Consider the following 14,407-nt stretch of genomic DNA (forward strand, 5'->3'; position numbering starts at 1 on the left):
CCTTGGTCCCTGCCTGGTGTACCGTTCCATACGTTCCTGTGCCTGCATTACAGACTGGAACATGGCTGAGGTTTTGAGACCTGTGGGGGCACGTCTGCCAGGGGCATTATGACCAGCAGTGTTCCCACGAGCACCCCTGGACATATGCCTATGTGGTACCATTCCAGGTGTCTGGGTATGGCTGCTGTGTGGGATTGTATGTGCCATAGATACCACACTATCCTGGTCAGTGCCTGCTGTATGCTGTTCCTCCGCTAAGGCCATTGGTGTTGAGGGATGTATCGGCAGTATGAATGTGCGCATAGATGGGGTGGACAGCTGTGTACAGTCGATTGGTGGACCTACGATAGACCCTGACAAACCTGCCTGTGCCACTACACATGTGTCATCATGCCCACTATTTGTGGCAGTGACCTCAGGTTCCCTGATGCACTCATCCAATACCTCAGCACCTGTGAGAGGAAGACAGGAAACACACTTCACAATCTGTACAGGATGTTAGCGCACATGCACCCATGAACACATGCACACATGCACACATGCACACATGACCACATGCACACATGAACACATGCACACATGAACACATGTACACATGCACACATGCACACATGCACACATGCACACATGAACACATGCACACATGAACACATGCACACATGCACACATGCACACATGATCACATGTACACATGAACACATGCACACATGCACACATGAACACATGCACACATGAACACATGCACACATGCACACATGATCACATGTACACATGAACACATGCACACATGCACACATGAACACATGCACACATGAATGCATGAATACATACACACATGCACACATACACTACTCAGTCAAGTTGATACACACACACACACACACACACACACACACACACACACACACACACACACAAACACACACCAACAGCAATATGGAACATATCCATTAGTGGTTGATGGTGCAGTACAGTATCACAAGCCAAAGAGTCCTATCACACGTGTCAGCATGCAGGATGTGTGTTGCTCAACAGCATGCAGTGCGAGTGTGGAGAGTCCTTGTTGATAACAGTATACATGTCTTTGATGCATGCGTGTTGTTCAATGATTGGCCTCATCCAGGAACACAACGTGTACATGGACACATCATTGCTGAGCAAGTCTGGAACACTTTCCAATGTCCTGTGCACCATCACTCATAGGTATACATACCATGGCCAGATGCACACAACTGTCAGGTGTATAGCAATGAATGCTATGTGTAGTACTGTAGTTACTGTAACTGGATGTAGTGTAGTACCATGAGCCATCATCAGGCAGCATCATGTGGTCACTCAAGGCCACTAATGTATGTCACACTGGCAACTATCTTGCTGTACCTGACCTGCACCACTTTGGCTACATTAATCATTTCACAGCCAGTTGTTACATGGGTATGTAAGGTGTTCAATAGGGAGCATTGCCTCACATGAATGTGTTGTGTGTTGAAGCGTGTCACACCATCCCATGATAGTCCTCTACCTCCAGGTATAGTATGTGTGCTGTGTTGTTGACATTTGGGATACTGGAGTATGACCTTACAGCAGGTGTCTACATACACCATGTGTATCAAATTAACACTAACTGCATATGACAAAGTGGTGTATGTGGTGTGCATGTGTATTTACTCTGCCTATACAATGTCCTCTACAGTGTACCACAATTGGTTGAGATGCTCTGTGTATTGCATGTGTTTGAGGTGGATACTCATGTTACTGGGATGTGCATAGTCCCACAGAGAACATGTAGAGCATGCATTATGTGTAGGTGTTTTACATGTGTATATGGTCTACAGGTCTCCTATGACATGCACATGTTATATGTTATATTAAATGTAGAACACTCACCAGCATGAGTGTGCTGTCTTGCTATCACACCAGAGGGACCTACAAGGATATGAGACAGTTTGTCAGTGTCAACAACTATGGCATTGCTGCTGTGTGTTTGCAATTCCACAGTAGTACAAGAGGTGACAGTCACAGGCATACAAATTATGTTCCAAATTATCAGTATTGCATGACACCAGGCTCCACATCTTCTGAATACACAGTACACATCTGGTAAATGCATGTTCTAACAATTGATCTAACAGTAGTCTACAGATATGCCATGTTACCTGCACGCTCTGTATCTACATGCTGGGTGACTCCGGCCTCCATGATGACGCATGCCTGTTGTACTACCTGGCCAGGAGCCACCACGCTGAGGAGCAGCTCTTCCACTCTGTTGAGGGGGGATGTGTTGATGCACCACCACCTGTGGCAAGCTGCTGTCTGTGGACATCGGAGGCATGCTGCCGGACATGTCTGATTAAATCACTGCAGTGATGGCGTACCTGCTCATAAGTCCGGTTATGCATGCCTACATCATTCACGCGACAGACAACATCCTGCCACAGTACAGTGCGTCCATGCTGGTCCTGGCTAGATCTGGAGAACAGCAGGTTGTAATGCTGTACCAGGGCATCAAAGATGACCTCCTCCTCCTCAGGGGAACAGGCAGGCTTCCTGTTGTGAGACATATTCCTGTAAGACAATAAAACAGTCATTGTGAGCAAGTCATGTGGCACACTTAACATGCTAAAGTACAGACATCAATGAAATGCCATATATAGCAACCTACTGGCTTTCAGTAGAGACACACCTTTGATACCACATAGGACTGCTCAGCCCACAACTGCCTGACAGTGCCTGGCACATACTATATTCCAAAACATGTTCTGCACAGCAACAAAGTGGAACCAGTATGTAAGACTATACAACAGTACATGGCACTCTCTATGTGGCACAATGCACCACCTAGCCACAGGGGGTGTGTATGAAGCTAATGCATGCAGACATTTGTCATCCATTGAAATGAATGTTAAGTACCGTTTAAGTACTATCAGTACACCACGCTACCTGTTGATAGCAAACCCCTCTGTAACAAATGTGCACATTCATCACTATAGGTGGCATACTGCTGTAATACACTACACATGTTGCTAGATATGCACATATATCCTGTGACACACATACCACCAAGGCCATGTTACAGGCATACCCACACACACATCAGACATAACTACAGGACACATAGGTATGGCAACCCAGATCAGTTTTACCTGTGTAACCTACAGTACTGTGTGTCAGCACCTACAAAACCTCATGCCTGAGGTTTGTAATGTGTGACGACTACAGGTAACTAACAAAACAGTGTGTCCAAGCAATGTGGATATAAACCATACTGTGCTGTTTAGGCCTACAGCTTCAGGTAGTACTACTGTTCATACAGGGTTTGTATTAACTAGTGTTACCAATCAATAAGCATACGTGTACTGCTTAAGCCTACAATGGCACACTCCGGTCAACACCATGGGACTACATCACACGGTATGCCTTACTGCTTTTCCTGCCTAGCAATAGCATACGTATCCTTTGCTGGGATTTCAGCTACAACACTACATACCATGATATAAATGGTTTCCCACTAGACTATCAAACATATACACAACTTTGACACATTTGCCTACACATTCACCATCACACCCAGTCAACCTCACATAGCAAGTAATGCAACAAGTACATGCGTGTTTGTATCGGGTCCTAGGTAGCTAATAGGCTGTTATCTTTAGGACCTATGGAAGCCTAGCCATATGGTACCCTGCCCTTCCACACCCATGTAATGTAGGTTCATGTGCCCCTGTCATGCAGAGCCACAATGGTGACTTCCGGGTTGTGTTTCCTATCTCACACCCACTCATCATGATTATTCATGACAACTGCTAATGAGGACCTTCATTTGCTATTGATAGGTGGTTAGTTCCAGAGTATGGTATGTGTCTGAGATGATAATGTACCACTCCAGCATGTTCTGCTTTTTCACGTTACAGGGTTTAGATCAGTACAGTGTGTAGCTTGTATGGAGTTTAATCTGTATATATGGAGCATGTCCAACACCTGTGGCTTTGGCATAGCTTTGTATGTTAGGCAGAGGTTGCCTCTGGGTAGGCGGTATGTGACACAGTATAGCTGTGGTTTTGTAAGATAGTCTGCATAGGGCATCTATTTGAGTCTGGTAATACTCTTTTTGAGGTATGTGTCTGGCATCTACTGTCGCTGTGGATGTCTTCTGAGGTACATACCAACAGGGCCAATGTACTCTATGATGGGTGTTATGACTGATGAGTACAGTGGAACACTGACCTCTTATTCCATGGATGACACACCTTTTCTGATGACATTTGGACCGTACTCAGTTTACATGACTAGTGTGGCACTGTGATTATCAGTAGGGACACTACTGTCCACATTTGTCCCGTAGTCTCTCATCACACTCTCGGTGTTGAGTAGGCTACCACCTATGTGGTAGTTCATGGGTACAGGGTTTTTAACAAGAGGGATGGCAATACATTTACAACATTGAGCTTGGGCGTACATATGAACATCCATTGGTGTACATATAGATATACAGATAGGCACATATACAGTCCACCTTTCATGGTGGGAATATCAATTATGAAAAGGTTGAGAGGGATGCAGTTATGTAATGATATTGCACAGTCTTGTGCAGAATGCATGGAAGGTAGTCTCAGCCCATGTACCTTTAGCAGGACCCCCTATCTGGAAGACTAAAACCTGAGGACTCAAACCCACGGTGTTTAAACGCCACATGTCATATGCCAACACTGTATGCTGTCTTGTTTGCCACACACTACCACCTACATATGAAACTGCACATAACAACCTGCAACAACATATAATTGTCCACCCTTCACAAACAGTTGCAGTATGTCCCTTGCTCTATGCACATGTTCAGATGCTAATTTATCAGACACATACATATCTCTCCATATGTGTGTGCCATACACACACAGGGTCCACAGTGTTGTAAGTCCGTACACCTCATGGATGACCTGTTGGGCCTTGCTACAACATGGACAGTTGTCACATGTGTGCATACAGTAATAGTACAGGGAGTATATATACCTGCAAATGCTAACATTACTGTACTAGCCTGGTACAGCAGTTGCCAATGCTAAGCTATACATTATGTGACTATCATGCATGTCTTACTCTGTCACATCCAAGTTTATATAGGTGTTTGCACTACTCCCCCAAACTGCTATTATACACAGTACTGTATAGACCATATATAACATGTTCAGATGTTCAACATATAATGCTGAGATACATATTTCATAGTTATGTCCCACTGCACACAGCTACACACTAATTTGTCCATGGCAGTAGTTATGCATGGCATCACTGCATACATACCTACTGCTGCCACTTATGCATGTTTCTGAGTATGTACAGTACTATTCATAAACATCTACTACTTGCCGGTAACTACAAATCTGTTACATAACTGTTTCTCACTCATGCCTCGAGCTGGCATAGGGGATCAGCGACTGAACGCTGGATCTCCCTACGCACCACAGCCCGGACCCTTCGAAGGGTGACAGGTGGCTCTTCTCCACTCATGCTTGCACAGGGGGACAAGCCCCATCCCCTGCAGCGCTTCCACCAGAAGGTGGCACAGGACGAACGGAGGAGGGGAGCCCGGGCTGGGCACCAGACCTGCTGGTGCCAAGTGCACTCGCCAGCTGAGGAGGGACATGTAGGTCTGCTGGGACCAGCCTTCCCATACGTTCTGTGATTAAGTGTGTTTAATTACAACATAAACAACAGCATTCCAAATTAGTTGTAACAGCATGCAGTAATATTCCCATTAACCCAACACACCAAGGTTCCAACAGTTGAACAGCAAGCATAACACATGCATAAATTGAACGACAGTGGACATTCCAACAGCTTGCAGGGATGATTGGTGGCAACAGGCCACCATGATTTTGTTGTTTGAACAGGGCACATGCATCATATTTATAGAACAGATATTTATAGAACAATAGGACATATGTCCCAAACAATGTTTTGAGATTACACATACCCATTGAGTTGTGGAATTGCATTGTTAATGCACATACAGTAGGATGTAGAAAGAAACCTCAATTAACATCTTATAAGTACTTTTAGTCTACACTACATTCCTATTGACTGCAGGTGTATATCCCCTACATGTATTATTACACTTTAACATGCATTAGGTTGTGTAATGGGTTTGGCTAGTTCATTATATACCTGACCTATATCTGACATACTAACTGTCCAGGATGCAGATGTTACTACTACATATTTATTGTTGTATTTATATTTCTTTATCTACATATCTGGATGTGTTCACATGACATTTTCAGTTCAATTTGTACAGAACCCTGCATTTCTTGTAGCACACTCACATTTCTGGGGAACAAATTAACACGCTACTTGTGTGCCAGATTTACTTATGCATGCCAGCCAGTAACTGACTGTTGAGGACTGTATATATGCTTCACAGCTACTAGCACTTCCATCACCCACTTTAGATGGGACTGCCCAACTGTGTGTTGCCAGCACTTATTAAAAAAGTACTATTTGTATAATGCAAGGGTACAATAACATTTCAAAGTAAGTGACACAGACACACTCCAGGTTTTATACCTTTATTAATTACATTACACACTTTTCCACAGGCTCGCTCCTTTATTTGATATTAGAAGACATATTCAAGACATATTATAACTTTATTAATTGGTTAGAACACTCTTTTTCAGGCTTGCTCACTTATTTTATATGACAGTACCTGCAGAGATATTATTCCAGACATATTTTACCTTTCTTAATGGGTTACTACGCTCTTTTTCGGGCTCTCTGACTTATTTCATCTAACAGTACATGCAGAGGACTTATTCAGGGCATTTTATGGTTGTATTATTGGACTACAACACTTTCTTTCAGGCTCTCTCCCCTATTTTATATAACAATTCATGCAGAATAATCATGAACCTGCCTGGTGGTGCAGCCTTAGCAGCCTATCTGCATAGGCTTGCTGATTCGCAGCACGGTCACCTGCAGCTGTGAAGTAAATGAAGGGATATTGAGACATACATATCCATTATACAGAATCAATTATCATTTCTTACATACTGCATTCCATGGCTACCTACTCAGTTGTGGGGCATCTTGCATCCCACGGGCCTCCTGTATCCATTGGTTCAGTAGGTCCTGCTTCCATCTCTTCATGCCTGCATGGTGGTGACGGACCTGCTCACAAGTCTGAGGAATGCCTGTGACACTGGTGAGGTCATGAGCTAACCGGTTCCAAGCCTCTGCCTTGTACTCCGTCAATTGGAAATGGCCCTGCAGGAGTCTTGAGTCATGACGGTGGACAAGGAGCCAAACCATGAATTTCGACTCCTCGATGCCCCAACGTTGCACTTGGAAGCATGTACCCTCTCCAGCACCAGCCATTCTAACTGCAGATGTGAGCTACAATCAGTTATGGCAAGTATTCCCACCTATGGGGCTTAAATATGCCGCATTTCCCGCACTTTATTGTTGATGGCCGTTTTTGAAAATCCTCGGCTGACTGCAGACCTGCTTAGTAATGGTTAATCTACCATTTATAAGTATATATATGTTAACAGTGGCTGTTTATCCTAAGCTGTCATGGCTTAGTGGTTCAGTACTTTGATTATGGTGCACAGAGTCCTGAGTTCGAACCTTATCATTGCATTTTATTTTACTACTTTCCAGACAGGCTAGGGGGTGTGGCTGTGTTTAAGCAACTTTGCTCTATGTTGCTCCACGTTGCCCTACGGTGTGCTGGTTGGCGTGGTGTACACCTCTGCGCAAACCGATTGAGCTGGGTAAAGCGCTATTTAGCTATGGGCAATTACATTATGCTGGGTATAGCGCTATTTAGCTTTGGGCAACTACACTGCACTGGGTACAGCACTATTTAGCTATGGGCAACTACACTGCACTGGGTAAAGCGCTATTTAGCTATGGGCAACTACACTGCGCTGGGTAAAGCGTTGCTTAACTGTGGGCAATTATATATCAGGATCCTTTATAAATATATATTTTGTTCACTAATACATAGGCCATTTCACTGCTTTTTAGTAAAATTTTAATCATATATGTCGGGTATTATTTCATATAACTAATTTAAAACATAAATAGAAAAGGGAGTGGTGAGACTCGAACCGTGAATGCCACCTCTTTGTGCGAATGCTCTACCATTACGCTATTGCTATTTGGCGCAATTTGCATAAACATTCCTTCTTATGCTGTTCCATGTCGGGATTGCTAACTGCAGCTAAGCAATGGGCACACCCGCGCACACATGCGCAAATACGGGCAGCTATTTCGGGAATTAGAGAAAAATAAAATTAATGTTTTACTTTTTATAACTGTGCTGGGGATTTACAATGTCAGGGAGTGTGGTGTTGGGTACATGGACATTTGAGCAGACTCACTCTTGTGTGTTTACATTTAGCATTTCGGACACTTGCAGGGACGTGGACATTTAGACTGCTCGGCAGTCGGACACGCCCCCTGCTTTCCTGCATGGTCCGTGTTAGACTTGCAGTTGGGATCAGCATGCCCTCATGAATATTCATGGCATGCTGACGTCATACCGTTCAACTGCAGCCTCCGAGTAAGACTTATTTAGTCTTAACATGGAGGATTCATGAATCTTGGGGAGTGTCTATTCCACTAATGCATGTACATGTCTGATGGGTGGTATTTTATTTTATTGTTTTCTTGAACTTTAGTAATTATCTTTCATTCCCAATGTGGGCTGGAAAGCTATTCTGAAAGTAGGTGTTTTTTCTTAACATTATCAGCCTATAATATATATATTGATCTATTTACTTGTGCTACCTTAGTCACAAATATGTCTCTTCCTGCATTAGTCAGTATCTTAACTCCATTTCAGAACTTTTCTTACACCTGTATAATCCATTTCTGCATGCAATGTAGTTCTCTTGAGTGAACATTGTAACGTTATCAAATGTTGTCCAGACAGGTGAAACCACTTCTGATAAGAAACCTGTTACTAGTGGAGTCCCACTTTGCTCAGTACTGGGACTCCTCCTGTTTAATATATACTTATCTGAAGTGAAGGCCAATGTTGGGGTCCTCCAGCTCACCAAGTTCGCAGATGATTCTAAGATGGCAACAATCAATGAATTCTCAAGTGATGTTAACATCCTATAAACAGGACTAAAAAAGACAAATGACTGGTGCCGACACCATGGTCTAAGAATAAATGTTAAAAAATGTGTAATCATACCCTTTAGTAGATCAGCTATCCCTGCAAATTATAGTACTGAAAGCACACCCCTAAAAGTAGACCCAGTGATTAGAGAAATAGGAACACGGATAGATAGTAACCTAAACTTTGGCCACCAGGGGATACAGTAGTGAGGAAATCCTTCTGTGTGGCTCAAGGTATAAGTAAAGACATGACATCAATGTCAAAGCAAGTCATAGTGCTATTGTACTCGGCCCTCATCAGGCCCATAGTTAAATACAGTGCTCCTTTCTGCATGTACCTAACCATGCACTTACACCAACTGAAGAGACCCCAGAGGTTTTTCACTAAAAAAATACAAAGCGTAAGATATATGTCTTATGCAGACTGACTAAGGATCCTATCCCTTTGCTCCATCTCATATTGTTTATTGAGAAGGGCCTTATGCCTGACCTACAAGACATTCTCTGTTCCAACACTAATGAAAATGTTACATATTCCCAAGAGAAGCTATACAAGGGTTACAACTTCCATGGACCTGAACCTTATTTGTGACTCTAACAGAACTTGCTGGAGAGACAAATTTATATCCCAAAGGCTACCTCTTCTATGGAATAAACTTTCCATTTTCATAAAACAAAGCCCATCCCTCACTCTCTTCAAAAAGAATTTGGATAAATGGATGGGGAACTGTAAGTTCAATCCTGGCATATGGCCCATGTCCCTTATCGACAGAGACCATCTGTAAAATGATTCAGGGCTCCTACACCCAAAGGTCGACTACCCTGATACTACCCCATTCCATATTTTGTGAAATAAGATACAATATTGTCACATCCTGGGTATTTTTGGCTAGGCTTGTAAAGGTTGCTGTGCCATTAGCCTAGCAATCACCTATGAACCTATGATATTCTGACTGAAACAATGCAACATTTTTAATTTCTTACACCTGTTTCTAACAGTCACTATTGACCCAAAAAAACAACATATAAATACATGGTTAGGTACACAGAGAGAGAGAGAGAATCAGATAGATAAATGGATAATTAGAAAGATGAATATATGGATAGATGGATATAGAACTAGCTAGCAAAGCAAAAGGTATATAAAAAAGGTAGCTAGGTAGATGGATTGATAATCATATATTTCTCCCATATGACATATTGACACTTAAATCGAGTCATATTCTTATATAACTGTTAACAAGATCTGTCCAGTGTAATTTATAGAGCTATAATGACTTTGCCTGTATACAGTTTGCAATTATAATATTAATGAAAATAACCACTTCTCGAGAAGTGGTCGATTACAACCATAGAGCAATGTGATTACTAAAGTCATTGTTTTTTTTTTTTTAATCAAAGCCATTTTCAAGAATTAATTTGCAATGTTTTTGACAAGTCAGAGTAGGTTTATTCATATATTCAGAAACAGTAGGAGTATGTTTAATCTATGTTAATTTAGAACAATTTTTTTCTATTGTTATATTGGAAAGTCACTGAAAGTGTGTTGGGATTCAAGAAACAAAAAAATACATTTTAATAAAATAAATTGAAATTTATCACTCAGATGAATGCATGTCAAACTAACTTTAAGACTTCCATTTAAGAAAAGCTAAATGACTTACTTAGCTCCTAATAGCACATTTTCAGAAGATAATTGGTTTCATAAAACCATGGAGAATATAAACTATTCTATTTTATAAAAAAAACTACAGCAGCACAGTATTCAATAAATGAATTTTAAATGCCTTTTACAAAAACTTTGGCATGTTTAGAGTCAATGGAAGTTAAAATTTTCATTCCTGAAAATTCATCTACAAGATCAAGCATTAGGGTACATTGGGATCTGACCTTCACGATAAAGAAACAATTGACATGGTTTTAATTTTCTATACTCAGAGGCATCGATAAAAATGTCTCTAGAATTAGGCTTGTCTGTGGACATTCAGAGAGAATAATATTAGGATAGTGAATATTCCTGAAAACATTAATGGTCTAGCACATAACGCTTATTTTAATAATGTAAATAATTTTAAATAAACATCATTGTATAACAGTCATGCAGTGTACTAGCAATATGGGTGTTTTGTGTTTTACCATTGATGGCAGGGATGCCTATGTTTGCTCACTTAGGCTGTACCCTATTGATTAAACCAATACTCCCCAACCCACATCAATGGAAATAATTAATTTCCCACTTAATGTCGTAGTATACTGCCAGATTCAGTGATAGAGAAATGTGAGCCATACTTTAAACTCAGTATGGTGGTTCATAGGTTCATAGGTAGGTACTAGGCTATTAGTCCTAGGGCCTATATAAGCCTAGCCAAAAAGGTACCCTGGCTTTAGCCACCCAAGAAAATTATTTTCCTGTGCCCCTGTCGAGCAGAGCCACAGAAGGGATCCCAGGGGTGAATTTCCTATTTCCCATCCAGTCATCAAGATTTTTCTTGAAGAGTGCTAATCAGGAGCTCTGTTTGACATAAATAGGTAGTCTGTTCCAGAGTATGGGAAGTCTCTGGGACAGGAATCTATCCCCCCAGCATGTTCTGTTTATTGTGGTGACAAGGATTAGGTCCCTAAAGCATGTAGCTTGGAGGGATTGGGATTTCATTAAGTGGAGCATGCACAACAGCTCTGGGTTTGACATAGCTTTGTATGTTAGGCAGAGATCGCCTCTGAGTAGGCGATATGCGATGGAGTAAAGCTGGAGTTTTTTTAGATGGTCTGCGTAGGACATCTGTTTGAGGCCAGTAATCCTCTTTGGATGTATTTCTGTGGCCTTTCCAGTTGTTGTAGATGTCTTGTGAGGTACATACCAAAACGGGCATTGTACTCTATAATGGATCTAATGAGTGATGAACAGAGGGGAGCAATGACCTCTTTTTTTCTGGATGAGGAACCTTTTGTGATGAGGTGAGCCACGTAGAAGGATTTCCTGACCTGACCACTGTGGCAATGTGATTATGAAAGGAGAGATTAGTGTCCACCTGTGTCCCAAGGTCTCTTATCACACTTGCGGCATTAAGTAGACTACCACTTATGTGGTAGTTCATGTGTACAGAGTTTTTACCAAAGGGGATGACAATACACTTTTTGGCATTGAGCTTCAGGCCATGGCTTTGACACCAGGCATCTGTCTCAGTGAGGCTCTTTTGTAGTATGTCCACATTGTTAGGAGTTTCAATTATGGCACCTAGTTTGCAGTCATCTACAAACTTTGTTAGCCAAAGACCTTCTGTGTTAGCCTGTACTTCAGAGAAGTAGATACCAAACAGGAAAAGACCCAGGACTGAACCTTGTGGTACTCCACTTGTCACTGGTCTGAAGTCGGATTTGGAATCTGCTACTTTCACAGTGTGGGTTCTGTCCATGAGCCAGTTGGCAATCCATCTTGTGACATAGGGATTTATACCTAGTTTAGTGAGCTTATCTATAATTCCAGAGTGGGTGATGGTGTTGAAAGCCTTGGCGAGATCTAGATAAGCTGTGTGAACCACCTTACCCTCATCTATGGCTTTGGTGACTGCTTCAAAGAAGTCAATCAGGTTTAGGAGAAATGATCTGCCTTTTACAAACCCAAACTGGGTAGGGTCCAGAGTTTAGAGATTACCAATGCCTTTGTTTATGAGTTCCATGATGATACATTCCATGGCCTTTCAGACCAGGCTCGTCAGGCTAATGGGGCGGTAGTTCCCGGGGTCCGTCGTGGCTCCACCTTTGTGGAATGGGATAATCGTTGCATTGCACCATTCAGTGGGTACAAAGACTGAGGTGAGGCTATAACTGGACATGGTACTTAGGAAGGATGCCAGTTCATTCTGTAGTTCATGTAGGAAGCAGCCTGGGATATTGTCAGGTCCCATGGATGCTGTGTTCTTGGCTTTGGAGAGTGTGTTTTTTACCTGTGCAGCCGTGATTACAGGAACTTTGCATTCTTCCGGCATAGAGATAGGCTCTCTAGGGGGTGAGAGGGGGGTAAAGTTAGCACTGAACCTATCTGCCAGTATGTTGGCAATATCAGTTGGTTCTGTATATTTAGTGCCATTGTGCTGTAACAGAGCAGATTTGAGTGTTGCCATTGAGATTCTTGACATATCTATAGAATGCTTTGTGGTTGTCTTTAGAGTCAGTAGCAATTTTGTTTTCGTAACTAGCTTTGGAGGATTTTATGAGGGGTCTCAGCTTCTTACTGAAGTTGACCAGGGAGTTTCTCCAGTCATGGGATTTTACTCTTTTTTGCAACAGTTTCTTTTTTCTGTTGTAGAGTTTGTTTATGGCAGAGGACCACCAGATTGACTTCCTTTTTTTGGAGGATAGTATCTTGGTTCCATTAGGGATAGCATGGTCCATGCACTCGTGTAAGTGCTTATAAAGTGCATTTGTGTAGGATTCAGCAGTCGCACCTCTATTGTCCATCTGCATGGGTGTCATGAAGTTTGCCACTTCTGTCTTAAGAAGTGTGAAGTTTGCTTTGGAGCAGTTTATTTTATGGTGGTTTCCCTAATTGAGGGTGGGGGCAGGATGTGGATGTCTATGGTGATTAACTTGTGGTCGGATCTGACCAACGAGGAACAGACCTCTGGTGTGGAACACCGGTTGCCCATATTGGTAATGACAAGGTCTAGGATATTGCTCCTCCTGGTGGGGGTGTGAATAAGTTGATCTAAGGCATTGGAATTTATAAAGTCCAGAAAACGTTGAGCAAAAGAGTTTGTACGTGAGTAGTTTTCCCAGTTAATGGTGGGGTAGTTGAAATCACCCATTATTAGGGTGTTAGGTTGTTCCCTAATACTTTCCAGTGTATCAAAAAATGAGGAGTGGAAATCCTGGGGCATGGTGGGGGGGGTCTGTAGCAAGCTACAATTTGGATTCCAGTCTTGCCCAGAGTTAGTTGCACTTGGATAATCTCGGATGCATTATGCTGTGCAACTAGCCTGGAGGTGTGGATATCCTTAATGAATATGGACACGCCTCCAACTTTATTGTTTCATTCCGGATTAGGTGGCCGAAAGGTGTGGTATGAATAATAGCCTGGTAATGCAGGGGTGCTCTCTGGAGCTTTGAACCAGGTCTCTGTCACTGCACAGATGTCGATTTTCTCCATTTTAAGGAGTGCCTTGAGTGAGTGCATTTTGAGGTTTAGACTTCTAGCATTGAGTAGCATTACCCTCAGATTTTGCTTGCTTGTACCTGTCATGGTGGTGAATTTGTCATTTGAACCTTGCCTAAAAATGGCACT

Source organism: Protopterus annectens, chromosome 5.part1, assembly GCF_019279795.1.
Source record: "Protopterus annectens isolate FY-2018-M chromosome 5.part1, PAN1.0, whole genome shotgun sequence".
NCBI classification, from domain to species: domain Eukaryota; kingdom Metazoa; phylum Chordata; order Ceratodontiformes; family Protopteridae; genus Protopterus; species Protopterus annectens.